We start from the raw sequence: 19992 nt of genomic DNA on the forward strand, positions 1-19992 counted from the left end.
TTCCCACCCACACCTGGCAGTAACATGGAGCCTCTCCTGTGCTGGTATCAACAGAGGCTGAAAGGGGAACCAAGACTTCTACCACACCTAGCAGAGATGAGACAGTGTCCCCATCTCCTCTGCCAGAAGAGTGTCAGGCAAAGCCAGCTAACACAGAAGTTTAAATCAGATCTCAAGTCTCAATATAGTATGAAAATGTGGATTTCAATAAAAAATTATTCATTCCCCAAACCAGAAAGATTTAAAACTGAATGAAAAGAAGACAATCAATGGATGCCAACACAGAGAAGAGATGTTAAAATTATCTGAGAAAAATTTTAAAGCAGCCACAATAAAAATGCTTCAATTGGTATTTACAAGCACTCTTGAAACATGAACTAATATAAAATATGAACTCAACAAAGAAATGAAAAATATAAAGAAGCAAATATAAATTTTAGAACTGAAAGATGCAATAACCAAAATAAAGAGCTCAGTGGATAGGCTCAACAGCAGAATGGAAGGGTCAGAGGAAAGAATCAGTGAACTGGAACACAGAACAATAGAAATTATCCAGTCTGAACAACAGAAAGAAATAGACTGGAAAAAAAAACAGAGCCTCAGAAACCTTGAGAACTAGTTAAAAGATCTAACATTCATGTCACTGGAGTCCTGAAAGGAGAGGAGAAAGAAGGCAGAGCTTAAAAATTGCTGAAAGAAATAATGGTTGAACAATTCCCAAACTGAACATAATGTAACATAAACTTAACAGATTCAAGAACCTAAACAGCAACAACAACAAAACCCAGGATAAACCCAAAGAAACCCGCACCAAGACACTTCATAATTAAACTTCTGAAAATTAAAGACCTATAGGAAAAAATCTTGAAAGCAGCCAGAAAAAAATGACACCTTGCCTGTAGGGGAAAAATAACCTGAATAACAGATTTCTCATCAGAGACCATGGATGCCAGAAGGAAGTGACACAATATTCTTTCAAATGCTGAAAGAAAAAGCTGTCAACCCAGACTCCTATACCCGACAATATATCCTTCAAAAATTAAAGGGAAATCTAGATATTCTGAGATGAAGAGAAACTAAGAGAATTTGTTAACCAACAGAACATCCCTACAAGTATGGCAAGGATATGTTAAAAGAAGAAATCTTGAAACATCATAAAAGAAGAAAGAACATGGTAATTTTCACAGAGTCAGCTGTAGAATGATCTGCCATTCACCCTGGTTTGTGGTGCTGCTGCTTTTATCAGACCATATTTTCAAGTGTTTCACGTGGAACCAGAGAACCTAGGTGCAAATCCTGTTCCTACCAATTACCAGATGTGATTTCAGGCAAGTGCTTCAGTCTCCTCAAATACAAAATGGGAATAATAACAGCATCTACTTCTTGGGCTGTTGGAAAGAAACACGAGCTTAGGATCGCCTGGCACAGGTTAAATGCTTGTCAGTGTTATCAATCTGTTAAGCTAGTCTTATACTAAGAACCATGAAAATGTTAATGATACTGTTTTGTACTTTAATATCACATAGGGCAATCCCCATTCATCAGTAATTTTTTATAAATATAGTTATTTTCATTCTTCTATATAAACTCTGTAACCATTTTATTAAGTTGAAAATATTGTTTATACTTTGATTCTAAGTTGTGATAAACCTGTAAGTGAGTTTGGAGTGAACGCACATCTTTAAAATATTCAGTCATTTCATTCAAGAGCATAGCATTTCTTTTCTTTTACCATAATTTACCTCATATCTCTCAGTAAATGTTTTGTAGTTGTTGTTTAGGCTTCAAACATTTTTGGTAAGTCAGAAGGTGCGGTAATTAAACAGATGGACTCTGCCAATTCCACCCCTAACTGTGATCTACTGGCACTGGAGATCTTCATGCCTGTTTCCCTCCTATAAAATGCTATAAGACAGTTTACTGTAGGGCTTGATGGAGAGTTTATGTTCTGCATGTATGAGTTGCAGTTATTGTCACTGTGAGTGGAAATCACCCTCCCCCTTATATCTTCTAACTAGTTACTGATCACTCATAGAGAATCCATTGATCTCTAAAGCACTTCAAATTCAAATAAAATTTGAACTTATCAAAATAAATTTAGGCCTAGAATGTAGGCTAGGAAAACAAAACATGATTTTCCCATCCCATACTCCCTGCCCCATCCCACCTGAAATTATCTTCATTGTTTTTGTAAAAATGAAGGATGTTTGTGCCTCCTATTTTTAATTCTGTTGTTTACTGCTGTGAAACTGGTACATTATGTGTATTTATTTCCATTATTTCCTTTAGGTAAATTTCTAGAAATGAAATTCCTGGGTTACATGGTATACCTTTTCCTATGAGCAGTTTTAATTTCCTTTCCTCAGATATGGTTCTAATAACTCCTGGGAGTGGAGGGAATATGAGAAGAAAGAAGGTAAAACATAAACATACCCTTTGGGCATCCAGTTTTTGAAAAATGTTCTTGTATGTAATGATATTCAATTAAATACTAAAATTCAATTAGATACTAATAATCCCAAATATTTTAAATGTTACTAGAGGCAATAAATCCCAACAGGTTAGAACCACTACTGCTACACTTAAAACTAAGTAAAACTCAGTAACTGGGTAAAGAGGCTCAATCGGCATCACAAATCACATCTGTAGCACACTGCCCCCCCCCCCCCGTGGCTGAAGAAGCGGCCCCCTTCCAACAGTGAGCAGGGGAGAAGCTAAACTATGAAGCCCAGGCTGTGTGTGCTCATGGCTGAGCACAGTGTTGGAAGGTCTCCCATCAAAATGACTTCCTCTCACCCCACATCATGTTCTCTACTCCGTGAGGAAGGAGAGTGGGCGTCCTCGGTTGGGTTCCAAGTAACCCTTCCCAACCAGAACTGTGAAAAATACTCCTCACACCTTATTACTCCAGAAAGAAATACTACAAAATCCTGAAGCTCCCGCCCTGGAAATCAGTCCTTGGATACAGAGGGACCATCTACAGGTTAAAACGGCTGCAGAGTAAGCAGGTTCCCTGGGAACCAGAGTTCCTAGGAAGGCCAGCTACCCGGGGGCAGTGGACAGAGAGGCTGTGGGCTGGGAAGGAAGGTGTCCAGTCTCCTCCATGTCCTCGGAGATTGCCCCAAAGAGCTGCAAACTTCTCTTCTGCAGAGTTTCTTCATCTCATTTAAAGCTGATATGCAGGGACCAGGGTGCTCAGGTCCAATGCCCAAGTCCTTATCAGAACACCACAGAAAGGGGGCTCACCCCAAGAACCATAATGCCTTTAGTTTAAAAAATATAAGGTTCTTCCTACCTTATTATACTTCAACTAAGCATTTGAAAGCAAAGCTTTCCTCTTTCCGCAGAGCAGCTGGGGATGGTCATCCACGATAGGCTACAGGTGATCCCCAGACTCTAGGCTCCTCCCTGCCACCTAATGACCAGCTCCCAGTGACTCCTGGCTGCTCTCGCCTGGGCTCCCCCTCATTCCTCACCGTCTCTGCCCGCTTTCTAACTGCGCCTGCCGGGCATCCCAAATGCTCCTCGAGCCTAATTCAGCGGATACCTGCTTTCACCACACTGCCCTGCTTGACCTGGTGTGCTGGCTAAGCAGAATGTCCATGCCTGGTCCAGCCTCCACCTTCCTCAATAGACTTGTACTCTGGCCTCTGCCACGTATGAGTACAAGTAGTTTGTCACCCAGTGGAGGGGATGAGCATTTTTCATGGCTGTTGAAGCTAATGTGATTTTGATGCCTTTATTGGCAACATCGCCATATTCTATAAAACGGGAAGGTGGTCACTGAACACTTCGGTCCTCAGTAATGAAGAATTAAGAAGAGCTGAAGAACTTCTCACTGGAAATGTGGAATTGGTGTTTTCAAATATCTTGGTCTCCAAACTTCAGGAAGAAACATTTTTTAAAATGAGTCAACACTAACCTAACGTAATTCTGTCCTAAAGTGATCATTTTTTGGTCTGCAGAATTGTAAGGTTCATCTTTCTGAGTTAAAGTATGCCTCACACCTGTCCAGTAACAGCTCACTTTCTGAGCGCTTGTTTTATACCAGGCACTGTGCAAAGTAATGCATACGTCTCATGTTATTCCCCAAACTGCCCTGTGAGTTAAATACCATTATGTTCCCAACTTTACAAATGAGGAACTGATGATTTAAAAGACAGAGTAACTACCTGAGGTCACATCTTGTATGTGGCAGAACTGGTATTGGAACCACTGGTTCTGATGGTAAGGGTCTCCGCCATCTCTGCAGTGCTCAATGCTTCCAGAGTCCAAGGTGAAAATCTCCGCAAAGGATGTGAGAAGGTGTGGGTGTATGTGCATGTGTGTGCGCGCATGTGTGTGCCTTGACTCTCCCCAACCTGGTTCCATGTTTCTGTGTTATAAAGAAAAGTACAGTAAAATGAAGGTCACTACCAAGAGGCTGTGCTGAAGAGGTGGCCACTCCAAACTCTACATTATTACCCTTACTTACAGTTAGGCATCCCCATGCCTGCACAGCTCAATGAGGGCGCTTCTCTGAGGACTCAGAAGTCAGAGAGAGAGGAGATCTGAGGGAAAGACTAAGGGTGTTGTCCTCAAGATGAACTGTCAACTGAAGAGCAATTCTTAGCTTGGTTTGCCTTTTAGATCTAAAAGCATAATTCCAGGTATTAGCACTAATAAAATATATTTTAAATTCATTGAGACTTATAAACAGAATGAATTTGATGTTCACTGCAGGATAAAATTTCAAGCATAAACGTATTGTTCTAATGCCACACTCAGAGCAACCTGATGACAGGTACCAACCATGCTCACATTCCATGTGGCTTATGGTCAGATTCTGACGGTAACACAGATAGGAAGACTTACCTTTTCTTTACATGCTGCTTCATCGCATGTCTAAGGCTGCAAATGGAGTCATTCATCATTCTTTCTTTGTATATGTTTCTCTTTTTCAATTACAGCATTATTACTAGTCAGAAGGAAGCCTTGCTGCCTCTTGCCCATCAGAAAACACAGGGGGAATAAATAGTGATGGAGGGAGACTTGACTTGAGGTGGTGAACATACAGGGTACAGATGATGTGCTGTAGAATCGTGCACCTGAAACCTGTATGATTTTATTAGTGTCACCCCCATAAATTCAATAAAAAGAAAAACGAGACAAAGAAAAAAAGTATTTTATTTGGTATCTTTTACTTAACCCTCTAATAGAGCTGGGAACAGGTAAGCAAAGGGATGGGGGCATTCCTAAAATTCCATGTTGGTTCCCCGAGCCCTGCTCTCCTGGGAAGCGGGGCTGTTAGAGCGAGGGCGCCCCTGCGGGGGGCACCTGCACGTCGCACCTGCGGGCGCTCACCTCAGGCTGGCCCCGGGGCCTCCTTGGTGGGTGTGATCTGTGCCCCGAGACCAGAGATGCTGCTTTGAAGACAATCAAACACAAACCCCCAGGGTGACGCTGTGAGGGATGTAAACAGAGCCTCCCCCAAGCGCCCTCTAGGAAATGGGGGTGTGAGCTGTATTCCCAAGGCCCGGAATGTGGTGGGAAATGCGAGGCTGTGAGAAGGGAGCTGTGAGGGTTACGGGCAGTCAAGAGGGACGCTGCTGGGGGGGATTCGGGCCAGGTCCTCCCGTGTGGACGCGCCGGAGGGGGCAATGAAGAGGGGGGCATCCGTAGGTAGCATCACATGGGCAGCTAACTCCTCCAGCAGCAAAGATAACGTCGGGTCGGCCGAAGTGAAAATGAACAAAGGGGAAGAAGGGGGAATGAGGGTGGGAAGGTAAGTGGGTGCTGGATTTGGGAACTTTAACACCAAGAAAATGGGAACCACTGGAGTTTCTACTCAGGGAAGGGGCGTGCTCAGAGCTGTTTTCTAGGAAAAGCAGTGGGGCAGCTGTTGCTATGGATATTGGAAAAAGGAAGAGAGACTGGTTAGGAGGCTGTCCAGTGCGGGTGGGACAGAAGAGCTCCTTGGAGTGTCTGCTCAGGAATACAGGGCCCAGCAGCACCGCGAGCAGCCAGGAACGCGTCACCCGTTGACCAAGGCCTCAGTCCAGTGGGAATTATCCCTCCGTAAACATGTCAGTCAGTGTTGGTCAAGGTTCACAGTATTTGTTATGAACAAAAACTAAAGTGGGGTATATGTTAGTAGCCACCCGACCCTGACAAGTAAGCCACCTTTAGGGTTAATGATACCGGAGCCTACTGTGCCATTGGCACACACCCAGCTATGCCCCGGTGAAGGAGAAAGGCCAGAATGACAGACACTCACAAATCAGACAAATTGGCAGCCATTTAAGAATGGCATCAAAACTCTCACCTCTGGTTTGGGTCATTCTGATGATATTGCCCACATACTCAAAGCTGAGCAGACTGCACCGTGCCATGTCCAGGCCTTCATCAGCCACTGAGGCGGCGATCAGAATCTTGTTATCTCTTTGGTTCTGAATGCTTTCAATCCACATTCTGTGCTGGGAGGGTCATCCCTGGGTCAGAGAGGGCATTACACAACTCACCAGAGGGAATTTCTCTCTTAAAAATAGCTATTAATTATGTAATGCTTGCTACATGCCAGACACTGTGATATGCACTTTATATTCATGATCTCACAGTGACCTTGGGTGTAGGGCCTATTCCTATCCTTGTTGTAGAGAGGGCAGCTAGGGTAGAGTCTAAGAGCTTGGACTCAGCCATAAGATGCCAGAGTTCAAACCCCAGCTGCAGCACTTACTAGCTATATGGCCCCAGTTATGTTATCTCAAAACAAATCGATTTTTATTTTTTTTGGCAAAAATATAAACTAATCACAATGCCCTTGCATGTGTATAGGATTTATAGTTGACAAAAGATTTTCACATCTACTTACTCACTGGAACTTCACAAAGCCCTCCTAGGTCGATGTGGCAAGTGCTGTGACTTTACTCTAGGGATGACGACCTTAAGGTTTTGGAGGTGTGGTAAACTGACAGGCTGGCTTGTGGCAGAACCGGGCCTTGAGTTTAACTCTAGTATCCTGATACGGTGCAGTTCCCAGCCGCTGACACACGAAGAGAAGAGTTTCAGTGGTCTCCACCTCAGAGTTAATAGAATTTATAGAAGTTCCCATTGTTTCCAAGTGTATTGGAAACCCAAACCCTGAGATATATTTTGTTAAGGCCAGAACGATTTCTTTTCACCATCGTTTGCTACTGAAAGATGAACATGCCCAAGAGAGACACTATTTCATTGATTTCTGAACTTACTCATCCATTTGTTCATCAAACATTCATTCAGCAATTACAGCTTCCCAGAAAAGGGCAGTTAAAAGGTCCACTTTCATCTACATGGAGCTCAGCATTTGTGGGAGAAGAATATAAATAGGAGCCTCTAATTCAATGGGATGAGCAAGGAGGTGAAGGCAGAACTGGATGCTGTGGGAATATGGGAGAGGGACACCTCAGCTAGCCTTGGGGGTTGGGGAAGGCTGCTGGGCAGAAGCACAATGACTGCCACAGAGTAGGTTCTAAATAAATGTGGATGGGTGGGTGGGTGGGTGGGTGGGTGGATGGATGGATGGATGGATGGATGGATGGATGGATGGTGGGTGGGTGGATGAATGTATGGGTGGATGATGGATGGATGAACAGATGAATAAACAAGAAAATATTTTCTGAATGCTTATTTGTGGAGGAAAACAGTTTGAAAATCAAATTGGATTCATGTTGGAGTCAAACTGCAAAGAACTTTGAATTCCAGGCACAATAATGTGGTGTTGGACTTCATTTCATAAACTAAATTTTCAAAAAGTACATTTATTTTTTTAGATTCATAAAATATAAATTTTGCATAAGGGGAAGGTGCAAGGTGATGACTGAAGACTGACAGGGTGGGGATTGCTTATTATAAAGAACAGGAAATCAGAGGAACAGAGTGAGGAACTGCCATTGCTGGTCGCTGAGGCGTGAGAATGTCAGGAGAGGGCTGGCCACCTGGGATCTTCCTGGTTGATACAGAGGCAACCTTTCCTCCTTGACCACCCTCCCTAGATTTCAGGATTGTCTGCTTGGACTATTTTTAAAATTGTAACATATATAATACACACAAAAGTATCTACAGTTTAAAGAATAACAATAAAATAGAAATAGCACATTTCTATTTCCAATTAATCTTAATCTATTGGTTGAGAATTTGAGCAGGAGAACGGCACCCTCAGACACAGTTTTAAATGTATTGGGGTGACATTGGTTAATAAAATTACATAGTTCCACTGGTACATTTCTATGATGCATCATCTGTGTATCGCATTGTGTGCCCACCACCCAGAGTCAAACCTCCTTTAGTCATCATATGCTTGACCCCCTCTACCCTTTTACAAACAACCCAGAAAACCAACACTCACAGACACAGACAATAGTGTGGTGTTACCGGAGGGCAAGGCAGGTAGTAAAGGTTACACAGGTAGAACGCGTGGTGACAGAAGATTTGGCTTTGGGTGGTGGACACACAATGCAACATACAGATGATGTAGCATAGAATTGTACACACAAGCAATATTTTAAAGAATAACTTGGGCTTTGTCTGTAGGACACGTGAGAGGAGGCAGTCTTCAAGGTTTTGGCATTTGAGCATTGTGATGGCTTTTTGATGTGTCAGCTCAGCTCAGCTGAACTTGTAACAGTCCCCAGTTACTCACTTAGCTGCTTCTGCAAAGGGAATTTGCAGTTATAATGAAAGGGGGCTTAGGCGTTCCCTTAGTTCAGAGACTGCAAACTGTGGGATTCCGGCCTGGTCCTGACCACCTGCCTGCAGAACTCAGACTTGCTTTGCCAGTCTAATTACGTGTGCCAGTTCCTTGTAATAGATGCCTGTGTATGCACACAGCACATAACCAATATGTATGTATATATGTATATACATGTAATGTTCTACTGGTTGTGCTTCTCTCAAGCATTTAATAAAGAATATGAATATTTTATATATATTTATATACATGGTGCACTAAATCTAATTCCCTTTATATAAAATACCTTTGTTTGATTTGTTTTGTCACATCCAGTCAATATGCCAGGTTTTAGAAAGCTGTTTAGAATTTCCTTCAATTTATTTCTTTTGTTGTTGTTTGTTTATTTTTTTATTAAATTTATCTTTATCATTGAAAATATTACAGATGTCCCCCCTTTTTCCCAGTGACTCCCTCCACCCCGCACCTCCCTTCAACTCATTTCTTTAAAGCCTGAAAATAAAAAGCAGTTGTTAGTGGGACACTATTTTTATACCACCCTGCTCCTCCCTTCAAGTGTTCATAATGAACTTACTGGCTTGCTTCTGATCATAAAATAGGCCAGGCATGATGGGCTCTCGCTTCCAAGTTGAAGCTGTAAGATGACCGCGACGTCCACGGCAGGCACTCCCTCTCAGTCTACCTTGGGTCACTCACACGAGAGGGTGCCAGCTGCCATGCTATGCGGCAGCTCTGTGGGGACACCCACAGCAGTGAGCGTGGAGTTCATCTCCCCAGGCCTGCCAATAGCCCTGTGAGGCTGGAACCCGATCCTCCCAAGTCGAGCCTTGAAATGCCTGCAGCCGTGGCCAACACCTTGATTGCAGCCTCATGAGAGACCCTGAGCCAGAAACACCCAGTTAATCTGTTTTCAGACTTCTGACCCTAGATATTTTAAGGTAATAGATGCTTGTTGTTTCCAGCCACTAAGTTTGGGGGTAATTTGTTATCAGCCATAGATAACTAATACGGGATAAATGAGAAACACTGGTTATGGATTTGAAGGCTCAATATTGTTAAGATGTCATTTCTCCAAATTTTATCTATAGATCCAATGCAATCCCAAGTGAAATCCCAGCAGACTTTTTCATAGATATGGAGGAGCTGATTCTAAAATATAAACGGGAAGGCAAAGGAAGGTAGCTAAAACAATTGTGGGAAAATAAAGTTGGAGGACTCACACTATCCGATTTCAAAATTTACTGTAAAACTGCAATAATCAGGACAGTGTGAGGTGGGTGAAAAGATAGATGTACAGATGAATGGAACAGATGAGAGGACCCAGAAATAGATCCACATAAATACAGTCCACCAGTTTTTTAAAAAGTTACAGAGGCAATTCAATGGAGAAAAGATACTCTTGTCCACAAACAGTGCTGAAACAGTTGGATGTTCCCATACAAAAAGGGAAAAAAAAATCTCAACTCATACCTCAAAATGGACTGCAGACCTAAATATAAAAGACAAAACTGTAAAACTTCTAGAAGAGAACAGTGAGGAAATGTTTCTGATCTCGGGTGAGCACAGGGGTCTTAGATACAATGCCAAAAGCACAATCCCCAAAAAGAAGAAATTCATGAACTGAACTTCATCAAGAGTTAAAACTTCCAATCTGTTAAAGATACTGCTAGGAGAGCGAAAAGACCAGAAGAAAATATTTACAAGTCACGTTTCTGACAAAGGACACTTTTTGTCAGAATATATTAAAAAATAATAATAATAACTCTCAAAAACACAACAATGACATGGTAAGCAACGCAGTTAAACCCAATTTTAAAATGGGTGAAAGATGTGAACAGATGCTTCACCAAAGGAGGTGTATGGATGGCTAATAACTATATGACAAAATGCTCAACAGGTTAGTCACTGGTGAAATGCAAATTAAAACGCTAGTGAGATTTTAAAAATTTATGAACAGAATAAAAAAGGCTGAAGTGCTTGCTCTACAATATAATAAAAGGTATATTATTATAATTATAATTATAAACCGAGGTGATTAAGACAGTGAGGTATTAATAAAGATAAACAACCAGATCATCAGAATGGAACAAAGAGCCTAGAAACAGGCCCGCACCTCTATAGCTGCTTCATTGCAGAGCACGAGGCAGGACGGCCTTTGGAGTAAAATGGTGCTGAGCGCTGGTTACCCCGGAGGAGGCGGCTCCACCCGCAAGTGCTCTGCTTCCACTCAGTGCTGCTGGGCTCTGGGTCAGGGGGTGCGCCCCCCACAGGATGAAGCACAGGGCTTCGGTTTAGGGCTCCCATGGCTGAGATCCGTGGAAACACTTCTAGCTCCTGCAGCTTTCCCACGAAAGGGGAACGTTTAGAAGTTGCATCTGCATTCTGGAAGTGTAGACTACACTGTGACCTTTAGCTATGGTTCACCGTAAATCTCTCAGTCCTTGACCAGAATTTTATGAGTACTAGCCACTGATTTAATACACCGATTAAATACACCGGTAAATGCGTACATTTTCCCCCAGATTGCTGGGCGTTCTCAGTGTTAGCAGCACGCCACTGGGTTACACATATGTATAGTAAATACTTCGGTATAGGCAAAAAAAAATTATTAACGGCAATTATTAACAGAAAAGATATTTAAGGAAGGGGGAAGTAAGACATTTTATTTAATATCTCCCTATATTTTCTTAATATGATGGATACAGAATTACAGGCCATTTTGGTTTCCTTCTTTATATAAAAGTAGATATAAATTATAGACTTTTTAATATCATTAAGAGACTTTTTGTACTTTTAAAGCTTTATAAAAATTACCAAAAGTTAAGCTAAAAAATGTTGCTATCTATTGACTGTTTCTATGAGATATATCCTTGGCGAATCCTACTATTTTTCTTTCTTCGAAATAGGATACAGTGTGAGAAGCAGAGTCTTTTCATCAGTACCAGATTTCACTGAAGCTTTACAGTCCTGCCACCTGTAATATCTTCTTCAACCCGGGACAGCCCACTGCGCTGAATCACCATACGCTGAGCATTATGCTGAGCAAGTACACTGCCACTTCAGTTCATCAGCTGTGCTTAGCACAAAATTAATTTTAAGGGTAAACTTTTCTCAAATCTGTTCCAACTTACTTTTTTAAGATGAACTGTCCCTAATGGTGCTGTCGTAAGACCTTTAAATCAAATATTGTTTACAAATTTCATTTAGTTAGAATCATTAATTAATTAGGATCACTTTGGGTTCCAGAGATCTACCTTGGAAGAGAAAGAAAAAATGACAAGAAAAATGCATGTCAATGATTAAAAAACAAAAAACAAAAACAAATGAACTCCCACATCAACCTGCCTCATAATGCAGACATTCAGCTTAATCACTTTGCACACCTAAAGCCATCACTGAGTTATGATTGCACCTGTTCAAAATAATGGTGCTCACCAGCCAGAAACATTCAATGAAATTCATGAAAGTTCTGTAAATGCATATTGGTTGGGTGCATTTAAAACATTTTTGTCTCCCTCATGTGCATGTGGCTTTATCAATATGTGCATGTGGCTTTATCACAAAAACATATGCTTCAGGATATGGCAACAGAAGCCACTTACTGGCCTTTAGAGGTGGCTGGCTGGCTGTCACTGGTCACATATCTACAGCAATGTCCATTACCACCTGACCATATTTCCTAATCGTGTCAATTGTGGGAGTGCTGGAGGCACAGCATAGAACCTCTACCTTTGTTGCCTCTGGCGTTAAGTTTCAGAAAGCGGAAGAGGCTAAATGGTACGACTTCTGGAGTTTGCTTTATAAGAAACTTCTGGAAAGTTCCTAAGTGAGCTGCTGGGGACAGGACGAAAGGTTGATGTCCCCTCAGCTGCCACAGCTCAGGTCTCAGTAGGTGCTACAACTAAAATGTGCCTTTCCAAAGAAAGAACATGCCCACAAATGTGAAGTGCATAAAGACAGGGCCTCACGAACCCCGCTCTCGCCGTCTTTGCGGGGCATCGGTAACTGTGCACCGCTCTCCTCCACTGCAACAGCCCATTGCTCAGGTCCCCATGCTCCAAACTCCCTGTTTTAAATTTGTGATAAGCTTTCTGGAGGAAAAAACGCTCCCATTGCGTCACACGGTCAGGCACTTAAGGTTCTAAACAGGCCTGAGCCTCTAACATTCTCTTGGCTCCTGCGCACGGGCCAGTCCTCCCGAAAGAGCCCGAGCTCTCAGCAGCCGGGGCCCTGGCGGGTGCTGGGGGGGGGGGGCCCTGCCCTGCTCTCCAGGTGCCCGCCGCTGGGTCGATCGAGGATCAGTTCCCAGGCCTCCTCAGGGAGACCACAGCGCAAGAGAAGACGCAGCAAGAGCTCTGTTTCTTGGTTAAGTGGTTCCTCTTTTTAAAATAAGAGGACCGAAGGAGAGGAGCCTGACGAGTGACACTGACATGCCCCTTCATCAGCTCCAACTGCAAATACCTCGATGAATCCATAAGAGATCAGGGACCTTGGGTGGGTGTGAAAGTAGGGTGAGCACCCTGGAACTGGGCAGTCCCCAGGCTCTGGGCTGGTGAGAAGGGGGCGGCCGGGTAGTAGGCAGAAGGGGTGAGAGGAAAGAGGCTCTCACGTCCCTCACCCCTCTGCCGCCTCCCCGGCCCAGACCGCGTCATCACGCTCCAGGGTAACACGGTGGCCCCCACCTGGTCTTCCTACTTCTTGTCTTATTCTCCCCCCCCATCCATTCCCTGTTCAGCAGGGAGCTCCCCAGACTGGAGAAGACAAACTATGCTACCCCGCTGCTTGCAAGCTTTTAGTGGGTTTCTTCGGCCAGCCTCGCACCCTGGCTCTCGGGGTCCTCTGTGGCCTCCCTCCCTCCACCTGCTTGTGATCCCCACCTCTAGACGCCCCCCTCCTGCATTTCACAGCGCTAACGAAGCACCCGTGCTCTCTCAGCTCCCCTGGCCTTTGTCCCGCTGTCCCCTCGCCTGAAACACACGGTATCACCACCACCCACCAACCCGGTCCCACGTGGCTTTATTATTGTTACTTATCTCATTTCGGCTGGAAATGCCGAGAGGGCAGGGGGCGCGGCCCGGATCCACGCTGTGTTCCCATCCCCTAGCACACTGCCTAGCGCTGAGTGAATGTTCCAGAAACAGCTACGCCAAAAGCTCCAGGCGGGGAGGGAGTGGAAGTGAAACTGGAGAGATGGCGCAGGCGGGGCGCAGACTGTCCCCCAGAGGCCGGGTCCCGGGAGGCAAAGGGATTCAAGCAGGACACTGGCGCTCATGCTGCTGTGTCAGGAAGGTCACCCAGGTGACAGAGGCTGGAGGGAAGAGAGAGGAGGCAGGCACACCGGACAGAGGGCTGTTAGCGTCAGTCCGAGGTGAAGCTGTGAAGGAAAAGGCAAGAGAAAAGAAAACACGTGAGAGGGAAGGCGAGACACCCTGAGGCGTCTTGCAGGCATCACAGAGTGAATGTCTCTAAAACTCTAAACTCACGGTGAACCTACCAAAGCCGCGCCTAGTTCTGGAACCGGTGCCACCCACTGGCTAAGGACAGCCTGTTTCCCAGTCCTCCCCCTGCGGCTTATGTACCAATTCTGTAGCTGCTCGGTGACGTACTTCTGAATCTGTCGCCTTACGGAGACAGTGAAAGTTCATCGGAATGGACATGACGCAGCAAAGGGAAACTACCCCCTTTCACCTTCTCGGGTAGGACAAGTGTGAAATATTTGCTCCGCTGGCTCTTGCTCAGGGCCTTCCCTGACCCCCAGAGGGCACCAAGGCCCCGCGTGTGGCTCTGTTGTCCCCTGCTCCTCTAGCCCCATCACCAGCGCTGCAGCGGTGCCAGGACGGTGCCAGGCTTCGACTTGCTGCGTCTGCCAAGGGAGCGTGAGCTCCACAAAGGGACTGTGACGCTTTACCTCGCTCTGGTGTCTCAAAGCCAGCACAGCGATGCCGGTTACAGTGCTCGATATACTTGTTGAAAGAATAATTAGAAAAAATAACCTCAGATATATATCTATATCTATCTATATCTATCTATATCTATATCTATATCTATATCTATATCTATATCTATATCTATATCTATATCTATATCTATATCTATATCTATATCTATATCTAGTTCATATACATATATGAACTATAAAATTTTTAATGTAGTAGTGGGGAAAAAAGATGGAGCAGCTCTTTGTCATGTTTTTACTTTTTAATTCATTTACAAAATCATGATCTTGAACATTTGTGAAATTCAGTGTTTAAAGTGCAGCAACTTTATTTGGAGGTTATTTACAGGGTGGGGCAAAAGTAGGCTTACAGTTGTTCGTATGGAAAACCATACAGTAATTAATAAATAATAATACCAGAATGAACTCTGTGTTTTGTATACTCCCAGCTATAAACTTACTTTTGCCCACCCTGTATATATATCACAACTAATGTTTACTCTCTAAAATACAAAAAGTGTTTGCTTTGTAGACTCTTATATCGGCCTAAAGGAAGCCTTAGAGAACATTACTCCCACTGTCTTACTGAAGCCTTGAGGGTCCCAGAGGCTGCCCGGGTCACTCAGAGGGCAGATAATGAAGCGCCTGCTTCCTAAGCCAGTGCTCATTAATGACACTTATCACCCCGAGAGGGGCATTTTCTTGTGCATGTTTCCCATTTTCCAGTCTCATTTTGGCTGAATTTGGGGATCTAAGATGGGTTGGACCTTCTCTGAAGGCAACAGTTTTTCAGATTCGATCATTAGCTTCACCTTATGAGTGTGGACCAGGCCTGTGTTTCCAGTTCATGGTCAGCTTCCCCAGCAGTTCCTGGTGTCACCCCTAGAGGGAGTCAGTTCTCTTCTGCTGTGAGTTAAGGTTGGTTACTAAGGTCTGAACCACTGTTGGGAGCGGAGGAGGAGACCTTGTGTGTGTGTGTCTGCGTGTATATAGGTAGAGAGAGAGGAGAGACAGGCAGGCAGAGACTGACAGAGAGAGGTAAAGAGATCTATTCAAATCTGTGATCTGAAATTTTTATAAATCTCTTTGGATATGAAGATTATGCACCAGGGGCCCTGCAGCTAACCTGAAGGAGCTACACTTCAAGTGGCATAGACCTTCCCCTTGAGTATCTGTGGCTCAACCCCCACCCTTCAGGAGTAATAGCTCCATTCATCTTCCTTATGGCCAATTTTCTGCATCTGGAAGGGTTTGGAAGATCCTTGATAAAATGTGATTTGGCGGTGGCCAGGTCACCAGCAAGTCTCACTGTGCAGTAAAGTCCTTCAGACAGTGCTGGGAGAGGCAGGGCCACGGGGCTCAGTGACAGAAGAGTCTCAATAACAATGTGTGCTCTCAGCCCTATGAGTCACCCCAGTTGCAGTCAGCACAGGGGGGCAGCGGGTCTCCTGGGGAGGCTGCTTCTCCTCTTTTCTCAGCTCCCCTGGTCCAGAGCTGCCTTCCTTGATCCAACCTGCACATTCAGTGTCAAGGTAACTAATGTGGGACCAGATTCTCTGAAAGGACAGTAAGAGGTCAACACTGCTCTTTTTTATGTCCCCTCGGACTTTGTTTTTTAGAATCTGGTTTCCTGTCATCTCAGAGGATATGGTAGCTTTGCTACCAGAAGGAACTGAAGGGGGAAAACCTTCTCCTGAGACCAGGAGAGAGAGCTCTGAAGCAGACTCCCCACCCCATCTATGAAATTTTTCTTGTGACAGAAATGACATTGCATTGGAGAGTGTGACCCCTGGGATAAGGTCAGTGCCAGAGGTAGAATTCAGTCCCAGATCTGTCACCAATTCGCTGCCACCATTCTCTCAGGAAGCTCAACTCTGCTATCTGTGGTCACTTGCCTAAAAGAAAGTCCACTTGGGCATTTGCAAGACTGAACAAAGTAGCAAATGCCCGAGAGGCATGAGGAAAGGCCAGCTGGCAAAGTTGCTGCTCCCTGGGGGACAAAAACAAAACCTAAGCAGAAGCAAGAAAGGGTCAAAATGCAGGCTTGCGGTGAACATAGTTAGGTCTGACCTGTGTTTCAGGTGCTACACACTTTTCGTCTCATTGGACTCTCACCATGGTGCGAGGTTGTGTCATAAACCCATTTCAGAGAACGCAGCCAAGGCTCAGAGACCTAATGTGTGTCTGCCTAAGGCGGAGGTGCCAGCCAACAGCCTGGTCAGCTGCAATGTTCTGTGCATGGGAGGGAGGGAAGCTGAGCAATGGAATTCGCTGCCAACATTGAAAAATTAAGAGATTGCACCACAGTTTGGCTGTTTGACTTCTTATGAAAAATTGGGAAGTTCTGGCCACAGTGGCTTCACATTCCTGCCTGGTGCAGGTCAGTGGGGAGGAGAGTGGCTGCTCCATACAGAGGGGGATAGGCTCTGTGTGTCCCCCCAGTCTTCACATGGCCCCCTAACTCCAAAAGCCCAAAAGACCAGGAGAGAGAGCTCTGAAGCAGACTCCCCACCCCATCTATGAAATTTTTCCTGTGACAGAAATGACATTGCATTGGAGAGTGTGACCCCTGGGACAAGGTCAGTGTCAGAGGTAGAATTCAGTCCCAGATCTGTCTGTGCAAAGCCAGGCAGGCTCCCGGAGGGCCTAGGCAGGGATGGAAGAGATATGTAACCCATAGACATCCAAGTTGTTTAATGCCCAGGTGGCTGGTCTGTTCCAAGGGGTGGTAAAGTTTCTATCCAAATAGTCCCTGGAAGAGACAAGACTGGTCTGCAGTTAAATCTAGGCTGCCTGAGGCCGGGGAAGAGCCTGGAGCTCAGACTGTTGAGACCCAGATTAAGGCAGGGATAAAGCAATTTCTCTGGGACTCAGTTCCCATCTCCGATAATTTTCTGAGCTGATGTTTATTAAAGGGTCTGGTACAGTGTCTGGCCAGGGAGGCACTCAAAAAAAGGCAACTGGGAGTGTCTTCATGAAGTTCTTTTCTTATCTGAGACCAGCGAGAAATAAACCAGTCAGTATGCGCGAACTAAAGCAGTGGTTCTTAAAGGCCACCTCCCACACCAGTCCCCCTGAGGACTTGTGCAAACACAGATGGCTGACTTCACCCCAGAGTTTCTGGCTCAGCAGGTCTGGGGGTCCCCAATGTGCTGAGGCTGGGGCCTGAGAACCCCATTTTGAGAACCACTGGCTCTGATGAATTGGAATGAAGTCCATGTGCATTTTGCTCTCTAAAGTTGAGTGTTCTTCGAGCTGCCCTGCAGCGTGGACAGAGGACAAGGGGATCCTGAGCACCCGCCACTTCTGCCCTCACCCCTGCTCCTCCAGAGGCCCCTCCCTGCCCCAGGCCAGGCTCCCAGTGCTCCCGATGCTTAAAGGGTCTGTCTGTGTGCTCCACTCTTTTCACACTAAGGCCTGAGCTGCCAGACTTAGAGGGCTGTGTCCCCAGGAGTGTCTGTGCTCCAAGAGGGGGCTCTAGAAAAGCCCTGTGGAAAGTCCAAATGGCTCTTGACTCAGAATTTCTGGCAAAAAATAAAAACAAAGAGAAGCCTGGCTGGCATGGCTCTGCGGTTGAACATCAGTCGATGAACCAGGAGGTCACAGTTTGATTCCCAGTCAGGGCACGTGCCCGGGTTGCGGGCTCGATCCCCAGTGGGGTGTGTGCAGGAGGCAGCGGATCAATGACTCTCCCATCATTAATGTTTCTGTCTCTCTCTTCCTCTCTCTTCTTCTCTCTGAAATCAATAAAAACATTTTAGGGGAGGGGTGATTAGGGAAAGGGAGGCTGCAATGCTATAACAAAAGTGGTCCTGCCTGGTGGCCCCAGAGGCCAGTGAGTGGGTGGTCACTGTCCTAGTGGATGTGGCAGAATAGAGGGGAGGTGTCTACATGTCTGGATGGCCATTGGGAAGTTCCACGTGCCTTAGGATCTTCGGGTTAGATTCTCACTCATAGACACTTCCAGGAAACACATGGCACCCTCAGTTCCATTGTGGGAGAGCAACTGCCCCCTACACCCAGACACACACAATCTTTCACTCCTAATTGACTCTTTGGCTGCCACTCCCCCAGAATGGGTGATCTTTTGGATGTCACCTCCTCAAAGATCCACCCACATCCATCCTGTATAAAACTGCTAGTCAACTATTGCATCTTATGAGTGTGCACAGCAGCCTGCTGGCTTCTCACCAACCTGAACAGGTCGCTCACTCACATTTGGAAGGTGAATCTCATCCCCATTTAACCAAAATTAAGATTACAGTTCATAGTGACGTTTCCATGTATGCTTATAGGAATGCCCGTATACACAAGCACGGGGGACTGTTGTGTGTGTATATGTACCACTCCGGCTACTATAGCTGGACAGGATAGAGATAGAGACAGATATCATAATCAGGGTGTTTAGGAAAATGGATGAGCAGATGCAGATTTAAGTAGACTTACAGATGTATAGATAAAGGTCCTGGAAATGGACAGACCCAGGATACACAATGGACACATGTCAGCGTCGTAGGTGCAGATCCACACATCAGTAGATGCACAGATAAACGGGCGATGCTACAGATGTCGCTATTCCTACTGGGAATCCTAAATACTAAGAAAAATTGTGATGGAAGTTGGGGGACGGGGTTTCACAATGGTCATCTCTATTCTCTCTGTAGGAGTTGGCGATGTCAGTCGGTGGGAATTTTCTGGAAATCCTTCTGTTTTTATGACTCTTATGCTGTAATTGAGCCCATGTTGGGCCATGTCATCATTTTAGAAGAGCCTAACAAGATCCAGCTGAACCATGTGATTTTCTGGCTGTTTCCTGACGACTCTCCGGGGGTTTCCTGAGGTTCAGCTGTTTAGTTGGTTCTGTAGGGACTTGTTTCACAATCACATATTCCTGCCCTAAAGACCCAACTCTGAGCACTCATTCCCTGAGAGCCATTTCTCACCTTCTTCCTACACTTTAGAGCCGTGGTCCTTTTTGTTGGGTGCAAAGGGCAATAGTTCCTTTGATAGCTACTGTGCCTTTACCTAATGGGCACATAATCCATAAGCAGATTGAGCTCTCTGTAGTGCCATCAGGAATGCAAGAAAAGGGCCTGTACTGACTGAACTCTATCTATTCCTAGAGGAGAGGTCAGCATGGAATAAACTTCTTTTGTTTTTTTCATATAATAAAAGGAGCCTTCCCTCGCGAACTACAAAGCTCAGGAGTCACTTTTAAAAGGCAGACAGTAATCAGATAATCGGCTGAATCCCCCTCAAGATACCACCTCTTTGCCTCTCACTCTTCCACGGTTTCGTCTGAAACACCCCGCACTGTGAGGCTCTCTGGCCTGCGAACTACGGGAGTTTCTCT

The sequence above is a fragment of the Miniopterus schreibersii genome (assembly GCF_964146895.1).
Source record: "Miniopterus schreibersii genome assembly, chromosome: 11".
NCBI lineage: Eukaryota > Metazoa > Chordata > Mammalia > Chiroptera > Miniopteridae > Miniopterus > Miniopterus schreibersii.